Genomic DNA, 12653 nt, shown 5'->3' with positions numbered 1-12653 from the left:
AATCATTTAAATGATCTGCAACAGATCCACCTTCTGACATCTTCATATTAAATAAACGCTTCATAAGAAATACCTTATTTGAGGCCAAGTGTTTTTCATATAGTTTGGCCAATGCCAACATTAAACCATGTTGTGTCATTTCCTTTGAAATATTAAATGCTACCGATGCCGCTAGGCACAGTTGTATTTTTCCAAGTGCCTTTCTGTCCAGAATATCCCATTCTGTGTCTGTCATACTCATCGGCTTTTTTGTCTTTCCGCTCAATGGTAGGTACAGATATCTCTGATACAAACAATCTTCCATCTGCATCTTCCACAACTGGCAGTTTTGGCCATTGAATTTTTCGACCCTAAACCTACCATCTTCTGCCATTGCTCCCACTTGAACTAGGAACCCTTCTCTCCTGCGAGTTTATCAACCAAATAGACTTTCGGCTCTGATACCAGTTGTTAGAAAATTATATATTACGGAGCAATGGAACACATAAAATATTGCAGAAATATAAACACAGAAAACGCATAAAACAAGAGAGACACAGATATACGTGGTTCACCCAGTTTGGGCTACGTCTACAGAGAAACAGCCAGTCCTTCTTTTATTATATTATCCAACAAACTAAAGAGATACAACCTACAGCAGATCTGCTATAACACCCTCTTCGCTCTCAATCTCCTCTCTCTTCCTCACTCAGAATACAGATATGCATAGATGCAATACAATTCCCTCATATATAGTGAGGGGTTTCCTTCTAGGGAAAAAACCCTAAATTAAACATAACTTCTACCGTCAAATCATCCGCCTAATGAACGACCCAGATTGACTAGAAATTACTAGACTTTTACAAGGCAATTTTACATCTATTTTTAGCTTCGGGGGCGCTGCCCTGAACCCCGTTGGAGGGGGATTAGTCCCCCGCACCCCCCCGCGTGGAGGGGTGTATAGTCTTCCTGGGGTATACATCCGGCTAAAACCTTTGAATATAGAAGATAATCAGGCTCCACACCCAACAATCTTGCCTAGAACATGAGAGTGAATCTAGGTTATAAGGCTTAAAACATCAGTGTGACTTAGGGACATGCTGTTTAAGTGGCTGACATGTCTTGTGAGGGTGTTTTTCTTATATGGATGGGTTTTTTCGAGATGTTTCGTCAATTCCATTTCCTTAAGATCACCGATGAGATTAAATCCCTTAGTAACCTCTCTCATCACATGTTTTCCCAACTGGCTGGTTGCTTGGGTGGACGAGGGAGGAGGGGGTGTTACAGATATGCGGACATGTAGAATCTCAATTGCTCATCCTTGGGTAGATTCCAGGCATTAGTCACGTGGATTTTCAACTAAAGAGCCAGAAGATATGATCAGTTGTATGGCCTTCCATCATTATCCAACTGGTCCAACACAACCACCCAATTTTCTGGAAAGGTGCCCGTGCTCTCTTGATAGTATAATCATCATACAAAGACGATCAAGAATTGGTAGGCCTTCTTGAGTGACTTTGTCTTGTAAACATGAATGGGTGTCGCTCTAAACTTTGATGGCTCTTTCACCCAATGGTTTACAACATCTCTAGCATTCACAAAGTTGTGGGTGACATAGAAAAGTGAATCTGTGCGGTTCACTGGCTGTGGTAAATGATACATCTGCTGATAGATTTCTGCCTTGAAGTTGGCAAGTTGTATCCCACTTTCACTTCTCAATTTCATATTCTCTAGATCCGTGTGTGAGACAATCCATTGGATTATGTATGCACATCAGAAGGTGGGGTACCTGCATAAAACTTATTATGCTTGACTGATGGACACTGATAGATCCTCTAAATCTTCCTTGAAGTACCCTGGAAAGATATCCTTGATTTCCTGCCATGTTAACTTCATGCCATTCTCAATAAATAATTCAGTGTCAACATAAATTGGAAAGTTCACTGACACCTATTCAATTGCTTCCTAGTGCTACTCTCGACCGTATCCTTTGATGCAGCTCTCTTGGAAGCCATGTTGCTTGTAACTGGTAGACTGTTTCTCAACAAATGTTGTACCTAGAGATAAAGAGGACACTCATGGCATGCAAATGTTAGCTTGAAACCAAAAGAACTTCAATAACATACCAAGCAACAAAATAGGAAACTACTCGAAAGGATTAGACAATCCTCATTCTTAGAGGTGACTGACTTCCATCAGGAACTGCGAATTGTGCAATCCTAGAAATCAGTGGGGAGGTCTTGCTGACTCGAACTACGCAATGTGCACTTCAGTCTGGCACAGGCCAGGAGAGACTGCACATTACGCAGTCTCAGTGACAAAGTCATGGGGCTGCCTCCTGGAACTGTGTAGCACGTAGTTGGAGCCAGGCCTAGGAAACCTCTACGCACTTCCAGAAGGCAATGTTGAAGCCTGAGTTCTAGAAATGCGTAGTGCATGCTTAGGAAGGCACGATTATGTCCAAGGAAGCTTAGACTTGCCTAAGGGAAGTGAGAAATAAAATAGATATGAAGGATTGAATGATGTTGAGTCCAGGGCTAAGTTAATTATAATTCATGCAAGTCAAACGAGTGAAGGAATCAATCAAACTGAAGGAAAATGAAGCATGTGGAGAGAGTTGTTGCAACGATGGAAAATAGTGAAAAAACTAGGTAATGCATGCAACACTTGGGAAAGGCAATGAAAAAATTAAGAAAACACTTCTACAAGCTAAAACAAGTTGAAACACCAGCATTCATTCAACAAAATGAGCGAAACAACACACTCACAAGCTAAATGAACAAAAGTGAAAAAAATAATCAGCAAAAGACTATAAAAGCAAGACTTACCCAGAAAAGCAATGATGATCACAATGGAGGTTCCTTGATCTCCTCGGGAATGCCAGAGTGCCAAGATCAAATGTGAAAATGAGCTCTGGAAATGTCCATTCAATAGATTTGGTCGATTGAGGGTTTATGAAGCGAAGGCCAAAAATCAAGGAAAAAGCGACACTTGGCGGCAGTTTCCAAAATAACTCGAGTCTCTCCCCCTCACTGCTAAAATAGATCCCTATTTTTTAAGGATTATTTTTCTCTTTTTTATTTTTTAATTTTTTGAGAAAGGCTGCCACGCATTGCCCAGATAGATAGCATAGTTCCAGGAAGGGCTGGGAAACTCACTGACTCATGCACTTGACAACTTCTGAGCAAGAAGCTTCTGCATAATTTATGGGTTGAGTGGCTCTCGGATTCCTCTCATGCTCTACGCAGTTTCCCAGCTGAAGCTAGGCTGTCAGCTAGCACTACGTAATTTTGATAGGTGAATGCTCACTGTCAGATTGGACTACACAATTCTCGAGAGCAAGGTTGGTTTCCCTCAAGGATTGCGCAGTTCACTAAGGTGAGCCTGGAACCATGTTGAAACTAAATCAAGAGATCGGCTTGTAGGTTACACAGTAAGTCAAGTGAGAAAACACAAGCTAAAATGCATAATATAAATCTCAATCAAAGCATAAGTACCTGTGTCAGTGTGAGATGACCTACTGTGATTTTAGGAGCGAGGCTCCAAAATGAAGCATAGGAAAAATTTTGGAGGTTTGTTGTAGCCACTACAACATTGGCGACACACTGGTATAACTCGAACTCTTTGTATGGATATTTTCTCATGTCAAGCGATTCTAACTCTTCCAGAAGTATTGTTTGATTCTTTGATTAGCATAGCTTCTTCACTAGCTTGAGTTAAATATGTAATTCCTACCATTCTCTTTATCAGTAGCACACATAGATAATCAAGTCAACTGAGTTGTTTCGACTGCGGATGAGGGGTATATTGATGAGAAAGTAATATAGACTGTCAGAGTTTTAGTTTGATCTCTAGTGTTGCTCCACTACCAGTATGCCTAGACAGTACCCCGACGGAGTCACTTTAGGAACACAAGTATTGCTTCATTTTCAGGGAGCTTGGATAGTACCCCGATGAAGTTGATTGCTTCACCTCTCTATGCAGAAATCCTTTCTCTTCTTTCACCTTTATTTTACATTTTCATTTCATTTTTTCATTTTTCAAAGAACTATGCATAGGAACTTATTTATTTCATGAGCTGGAAGAGAGATCTCGACTTATTTGGGGCAAAAGAGGTTGTCACTTCATAGAAGAATGTTTATATATATATACCTCTTACATACTTTTTAAGGTTTCCCTCCTTCACCTTACTCTCTACTTGATGGAGCTGACAAGGGTTAACCGAATATACAAAACTGATTAGAGTAGGCAGTACTAGTTAAGAATGAAAGTGTCCTAATTCTACCAAGACTCACTATGAAAGAAATGTATTTTCCATCAAGGTATCATTGCCTAGAATAAATGTAAGATCTTCATAAGGAGAGGGAAAAGATAGATAACCAAATGTTGATAGTTGTACAATTCCTCTTGTATTTCACCCTTCTTATCTCAATTATCTAAACACGGTTTTATGCAGAAACTAATCCTACGGGTGCACAAGAAAAGAAGCAAAGGAAAGAACGAAGACAAAGAAAATTATAGCAAAGAAAATTTGAAAAGAAAACACTACTACTCCTGAGCTTAGTAGAGCATGGGCTAACTCACATGAAGTGATATTTCCAATGCAGCCACCGGTGCATTGGTTGACCCATGTAGGTGATGGCATGGCTGACAAGAAAGATATTCAAGCATACCAAGAGACAAGAAATATAAAGCAATGCAAACCAGAACGTTCGAAGTTTGAATGCATCCACATAAAAAAAATAAAAAAAATTGAAAGCACATGAAAGGAACTTTTTATATGTATCATGGTGTCACGTCACATTGCGCATGGAAGATCAGCATGCCTACTCCTTCGAACTTGAAAAACAAGAAAACATGAAGAAAGAAGAAATTTTTTGTTTTGCAATAGTGCCTGCTACATATTACTTCTCCCATGCATGAGTGATAGGATCGTGTGATTTTGGAGGATGCGAAAATTGTGAACTATATTGATTTTCAATGTGAATAAGAGAGTGATGAGGAGGCTGGGGAGACTTAACAGATCCCTGATTGGAACTGGCACTGACCTCAAGGATACAAGAACCTGAGATAACCATCAGCTTGGGATGAAGTGCCTCGACGGCTTGAGGAGTTTCCACTTCATCAAAATATGGATCATAAAAGACTGGTGGCTTAGAAAGATCAACAGAGGGCGAATCAAGATCATGATCAAATGAATGAGTGAAAATATCACGACAACCATGATCAGAAATTTCCATATGGTCAATGACATCCTCATGATCTGACGAATCATAGAGAGGGGTTGATGAAAAAAAAATCACCCTCTGAGTTTCCATAAATGAAAGGTGAGAGATCGAGTGGATTCAAGAAGAAACATTTGTCCTCTCTGCAATAAAATGATAGATCGACATCTTGTGCATTTTGTGAATGATCAAAATTGGAACCATCTAGAGATGAATTTCTACAAGAGGGAACAGAAATGGAATAATCACAGAAGATGCCAGCATAAAGAGTACAACGTGCGGACAGAAGGAGTTCATCCTTCACTGCAACTTCTTGTTCAGATTCCCACACATACTCATAAAAAGTGATAGCGTAGGTTGACTATTCAACACCAAATCCGTCCATAACTTGATCCTCTTGAACATCAAATCTGAAGTTCGTAACGGATGAATACAACATACCAAAATCTGGAGGATCAAAGGAACCAATGGAAGGAGGTTGTGAAGATGAGACCACGCGACAACCATGGGGCTTTCAATCCCAATTAGTGCAAAAATCTAGACCAGGTGGGGAAGGAGGAGATGGTGATAGTTCAATAGGTATGTTCACAACTTCTCCCACCTTGTCCTATAGAGCTAGAGTTGTTTGATGAGATGGGGACGGAGGGTCACTTGGGACAAAAACCTTGTCCATTTCATATTTGGAAGCTCTAATGCTGAGGTATGATGGGAGGGGTTTGAAATATAATAAGTCATGTGGATTCTTAGAGATGTGAACAAGATACTAAAATCTTTCATTCAGAAATTTCCAGTCAACTTCATCTTTTAGAAATTAAAAACAGTAGTGACAAAAATGATCATAAAAGTGCGCAATTGATTCGTCGGGTGACTTTCGTAATTTTAGAATTTTGAGATTGAGTGCTTTACAGTAATAAAATATGAAAGCACGAAATAATTATCTGATAATGTGATTGAAAGAGTGTATAGAGCCTGCAGGCAATTTGTGACACCAGTGCTTAATGCGCACTTTTAACGTGTAAGAGAACAACCCACAGGCAATGTCGTCTGAGGGGAATTCATTCCTGTCACAGAGACCCAAAGAGGAAACTGCATATATTAACAAGGAATCTCTACTTTTGCCATCAATTTGAGTTGTGAAGTCATTTATAACATCCTCCGGTACATCGAAATCATGAGCGTGAAAAAGACATGTTGGGGTTGATATTATGATATAAGTCATGAATGATGTGCATAAATTCAAAATAGACTTCAAGGGCTCATCTTCTCATCTTTCCCTCCTTCTAGTGCCAAAAAATTTGATGGTGCTGGACCCACCAACATTCAGGGGATCTCGTCGGTATGAAGTCCCAACTAGAACGCAAAACGTTTGGATTAGGAATCCCAGTAGTGGGTGGTAATGTAGTATGTTGATCGTGGTAGCGTGCAGAGATAAGTATGATGACTTTGGTCAGAAGAAAGTGTGTGACCTTGCAGCGAGTCAATTGATATGCATGGGGGTTCTAACACATGGAGTGGAAAAGGAAGTGTGTCCCTTAGAAGCCTGTAATATTACGCAACCTAAAAGGAACACACGAGTGGAATGACATCACAAATTGAAATACAGAATAGTCCACAGAAAAAAGTGATGTGTTAATCCAACAACACACATTCAACAAGATTCATACAATTTCATACGAAGTACTTCATAAGAAAATGTGTAAGTTAAACAACGCATATTGCTAAAGCAACAAAAATAGTCCAACTACAATAACAACATATGCTTGAAACCTTGTTGGCTCAGTTATTATTATTATAAGTGAAAGTTCCATCCATACATAGACAACCACTAGCCCCAATAGTGGAACATTATAGTTAAGAACACATGCTCCTCCAAATAGGTATACTCTCTCTACATTGTGGAGAAGCCAAGGCTCGTCACAATACTCCCAAGCATTCTCTAAGCCGAAGCCTAGCCAAAAGCTTGCCTTCCAAAAGCCTATTCTATGGGTTATGAGGTTCTATTTATAAAAAAGGGTAGGGTGACCTTTGACATTCCCCTTTGTGACTCTTTTACTACCCTCATGACTCTTCAACTTCTTTACAAATAACTCATTACATTACATAGTGACTGTTCACATTCCACTAATGACACTTGGAATTTGACTTATAACATATTAATAAATAATATACATTTTCCACATGTAACCATGTGAGACAAAATAGGCTAGAGACAACCAAACAAGGCAATACACTATGACTCAAAAGTTTAGGGAAAGACCAACTTGGAAACCTCCACTTGATGCTTCTCGATGATGTACTGATACCAAGCTTGGTACTATGTTATGATGTCCCCAAACTGCTTGATGGTGTCTTTATGATACTGGACTCTTGCCTCCATAGCTTTTGGGTTTATGGTTTTGGAACCTTTATCCAACTCATCCTGAAGAATGTGCAGAATGGTCTTAACCATGACAAGACCACCAATGTACTTCTTCATGTTTTGTGTGCTCAATTCCAAGTCATCATTGGTGGCCTCTCACCTTAGCTGCTCCATGTACCTGTGGGTCTCTAGTTGGACTTTGTTCTTGTTCTTAGATTCGATGAGGGAACCGATTGACAATATCTTGTGTCTTCTTACCATGACATCCAAACTCTTCTATGACCGTGCATATGAATCTTATATGTTGCTGATTAACGGGTGAGCTTCTCATAGTTCTAAATCAACATCTGGATCTTTACTTTGTCTAGCTCTACATGTGGATTCATCATCTTTGGCACGTGAAGTGGGGCTCCATTTTACCTCATTGTCCATTCTTGCACATGGGCGATAGCAGCATGTATGTCCTTGAGAGTTTGGATAATCCTTCTGCTCTGCTGCTAAAATCCATATAGATGGGAAAACACCTTATGCATGGTGACAAATCCATCATAAACTTTCCGCATAGTGGCCTCAAGAGTTGATACTTAAGCAAGTATCCCTTTCCTCATCCCTGTCATTGCAGAACCTATAGATTGCTATGTGTTCTTCCTAGACAACTACAAGTTCCTTGCCATTTTTTCATTCATTGCTAATAGGGACTTGACATTTCAGCGCATGGCTCCTGCATAAGCCAAGGTGGCATTGGCCATGGCAACTCGATGCTTTCTGACAGCTGATACTATCACCCTTTCCTTCATAAATGCAGGTGACATGTGATCATCCGAGAAATTATTTCTTCACAGCTATATAATATTCTTTTCCAACTCATCATATGATAGATTGTACACATCCACCATAGGATGATCATCAAGGAGAAGAACCTGTCCTTGCTCACTCAGCACTGGTTCTAATATTAGAGTTGGTGGAGACTAAGGGGTGACCTTTGGTACATGTGGCATGAGGTCAGTGTCTTGATCTCGTGGCTTCTATCCCAACTCCATGTCTATCACTTCATCAATTGCTCAATCTATTGAGAAAGCTCTCGATCTTGCATCTGCTTGCCCTCTTATTCAACTACTAGTTGTTCTGATTCCTCAACTTGTATGGGCAATGTTTGCTCTGTCATTACACCTTTCCTTTCCTCTTTTCCCTGTTTTGCTCTGTCATTACACCTTTCCTTTCCTCTTTTCCCTGTTTCCTTCTTGGCTCCCACTCTTCCTTCAACTTCTTCTATGTTTCCTACAACTTCCTTTCTGCTTCCTCCAACCTTTGCTTTTCTTTCTTCCTTATTTCTGCCCTCTTTATGCATTGTTGCCTCTTTTCCTCCATTGCTAAAGTTTCTTTCTCAATAAGAGGACCTTCTTTGAACTTGTAGCTTTTCTCATCCTCTGGGTTCTCGAAAATCTTCCTCTTACCCTTTTCCTATGCTAGTTTGCTACTTATTAATGTTGTTGTTGCTGTTTCCTGCAGTGATGCTGCCTGCAAAGCAATTTTCCATGTTATGGCTATATTGATGAGTTCATTGAGCTTGGAGTAGTTGTAACACTACCTCCAAGGGCCCTCCTCTTCCTAATGACATGTCCCATTGATCCATGGATAGTACACCTTTGCACAGTGGTTCTTGAAAATACTGTGGGATCATACAGATTGAAGTCTTCGGTACTCAAACTTCATTATTTCCTTAGCTTCGACATCCGCATATTTCAAGTTGTTAATTTCGTACAATATGATCCACAAAGGAAGGACGGGTCATGGTGCCTTCTTCTTCCTGTGCAGTCCTTATGATAACCCTGTGGAGAGGTGATATGCGGCCTCTTACATGACCAACTTGTCTATGAGGTACCTTCGTAGAACATGCAGAGGCTTATCTTTGCCAAATAATTTGATGAAAGTGCCACCAAGTGAGGCATACAAATCCGCAACGTCAAATATCACCTTCATCACTTCTTGGGACATGCAAGGTGGATCCTTCTCAAAAATAAACTTGTACAATAGGATGATCAAATGGTGAGACAACCTCGCCATAACTCCTTGTTAGCTGCATTCGGAAAACAACTTACAATAAATGTTAACGACGATCTCTTTTGTTGTCCATGTCTAACCCATGCTAAGAAACTAATGTTGGGCACAAATTGCATCAAGTAGATACTCATACATGTAGAATCTCTCTTACTCATCCTTAGGCGGATGTCATGCATTAGTCAGATGGATTTTCAATCGAAGAGCCAGCAGATTTGACCAGTTGTATGGCCTTCCATCATTCACCAACTGGTCCAACACAACAACCAAATTTCCCAGAAAGGTCTTTGTGCTCTCTTGACTGTATAATCAACACGCAAAGATGATCAAGAACTGGTAGGCCTTCCAGAGTGACGTTTTCTTGTAAACATGAGTGCATGCCACTCTGAAATTTGACGACTCTTTCACCCAGCGCTTACAATATCTTTGGTGTTCACAAAGCTGTCAGTGGCATAGAAAAGTGAATCCATGCGGTTCATCGGCTGATGTAAATGATACATCTGCTGATAGTTTTTCGCCCTAAAGTTGGCAAGCTATATCCCACTCGCAATTCTCAATCTCATAGTCTTGTGATTTGTGTGTGAGACAATCTAGTGGATGATGTCCGTACATGGGAAGGTGGGGTACCTGCATGCAACCTTATGGAAGATTGACTAGTGGACAGTGTTATAAACCTATCAATTAGCTAGATCTTCCTTGAATTCCCCTGCAAATATATCATTGATTTCTTTCCATGTTAACTTCAAGCCCTTCTAAATGAACAATTTCATGTCTGCATAAACTAGAAAGCTTAAAGACACCTGTTCAACTGCTTCCCCAGTGTTACTCTCGACAATATTCTTTGATGCAGCTCTCTTGGAAGCCATGTTACTTGTAACTTCTAGCTATCTTCTCAACAATTATTGTACCTGGAGATAGAGAGGACACTCATGACATGCAAATCTTAGCTTAAAACCAAAAGCACTTCAAGAATAGACCAAGCAACAAAATGGGCAACTATTGGGAAGGATTGCGCAATATTGGCTCTTAGAGGTGACTCACTGCCAACTGGAACTATGCATTGCATAGTCCCAACAGTCAGTGGGGAGCTCTTGCTGAGTGGAACTACACAATGTGCAGTTTAGTCTTGGCACAGGCTAGGAGAGACTATGCATTGCGCAGTCTTAGTGGCCAAGGCTCGGGGCTGGCTCTTGGAACTGCACATTGTGCAGTTGGAGCTAGGATTAGGAAACCTCTGTGAAATTATAGAAGCCAGTTTTAAAGCCTTGAGTTCTAGAAATGTGTAGTGTATGCTTGGGAAGACGAGATCCAGGCCAAGGAAGCCCAGATCTGCCCAAGGGGAGTGAGAAATTCATTAAATCTGAAGGATTGAATGACGTTGAGTGCAGATATGAGTGATGATGCATGTGGGTGAAATGACTGTAGGAATCAATCAAATTGAAGGAAAACGAAGCATGTGGAGAGAGCCATCACAACAATGACTGGTAAGCAAAAACTGGGTAATGCATGGAACACTTGGGAAAGGTAATGCGAAACTTAAAACAACACTTCTACAAGCTAAAAAAAGTTGAAACTCCAGCGATCGTTCAATAAAACGAGTGAAACAACACTCTCACAAGCTAAACAAAAAAAAGCAACAAAAAAGTAGCAAAAGACTACAAAAGCAATACATACCCGGAAAAAAATGATAATTGCATCAGAGGTTCTTTGATCTCCTCAGGAATGCCATAGCTCCAAGACAAAATGTGCAAATGAGATCTGGTAGCATCCATTAAACATATTTGGTCAATTTAGCATTTATGAGGAGACAACCAAAAATCAAGGAAAAAGAAACACTTGGTGAGAATTTCCAAAATAACTTAAGTGTCTCCTCCGGGTTGCGAAATTAGATCCCTCTTTTTTATGGATGCTTTTTCAATTTTTGTTTTTTTTTTTTATTTAAAAAAAAAAATCCATGCATTTCCTGGAGAGATTACGCAGTTCCAGGAAGGACTGGGCAACTCACTAGTTCATGCATTGGACAACTTCTGAGAAAGAAGCTTCTATGCAATTATGGGCTAAGTGGCTCTAGGTTGCCTCTCATGCTCTGCACAATTTCCTAGTTAAAGGCAGGTTGTCAGCTGGCTCTGCGCAATTTTGGACGTAAGACATTACGAGGAAAATCAAATATAATCTTCATCCATCTTGATTTTTCAAAATTACTCCATTGCACACATTTCCACATGCAACTATCAACATGCATAAGAAAATCCTAATCAATTACACATACATATGAACGCATGTCGTCGAGCATAAGTGATCAATTCTTGTAATAAACCTACAAGATTGATACATGTAATCAAAACATTCAATAATGCACCTGACATACAAGGATGTATTCAAGCAACATATAATCAACATGTAAGCAACATATAACCATATGCAACTAGTCAGATACTTTCGGTTATGCATCCCACAAAATAACATCAAACTCCTCATCACAACCTTATTACAATCATGATCAACATGATTTAATGCAACAAGCACATGAAATGCAAATGTAAGAGACACACATGAAACTGACATGCATGCATGACCAAGCACCTTCACCCAAGGAGAGCACAACCATGCTCTGATACCAATCTGTAATACCCACTCCTCCCTGGTCAACCCAAGAAACCACCCAGTAGGGAAAACATGTGATGAGAGAGGTTACTAAGGGATTCAATCTCCTAGGTGACCTTAAGGAAATGGAATCGACAGAGCATATCTAACAAACCCATCCACATCAACAAAACACCCTTATGAGACATGCTAGCCATGCAGACAACCTATCCCTGAGTCCCACTAATGATTTAAGCCTTTTAACCTACAGTCACTCTCATGCTATAGGCAAGACAATGACCAACAACTCAAATTCTCTCTCATAAGCTTCTGTCCCAACATCTGTGGACTTTTCTTAGCAGTCCAGTTCCAACGCCCCTGCGATTTGAGAAAATTTTCTAGCCCAAAGTCCCATCCTCTACCCAAAACTTGCTACAACCTTTAGAATC

This window comes from Pinus tabuliformis, chromosome 7 (assembly GCF_031772625.1).
Source record: "Pinus tabuliformis cultivar Carrire ecotype Pingquan chromosome 7, CPIR1, whole genome shotgun sequence".
Classification (NCBI taxonomy): domain Eukaryota; kingdom Viridiplantae; phylum Streptophyta; class Pinopsida; order Pinales; family Pinaceae; genus Pinus; species Pinus tabuliformis.
The sequence above is the reverse complement of the archived record's forward strand: the minus strand, read 5'-3'. Positions refer to the sequence as shown.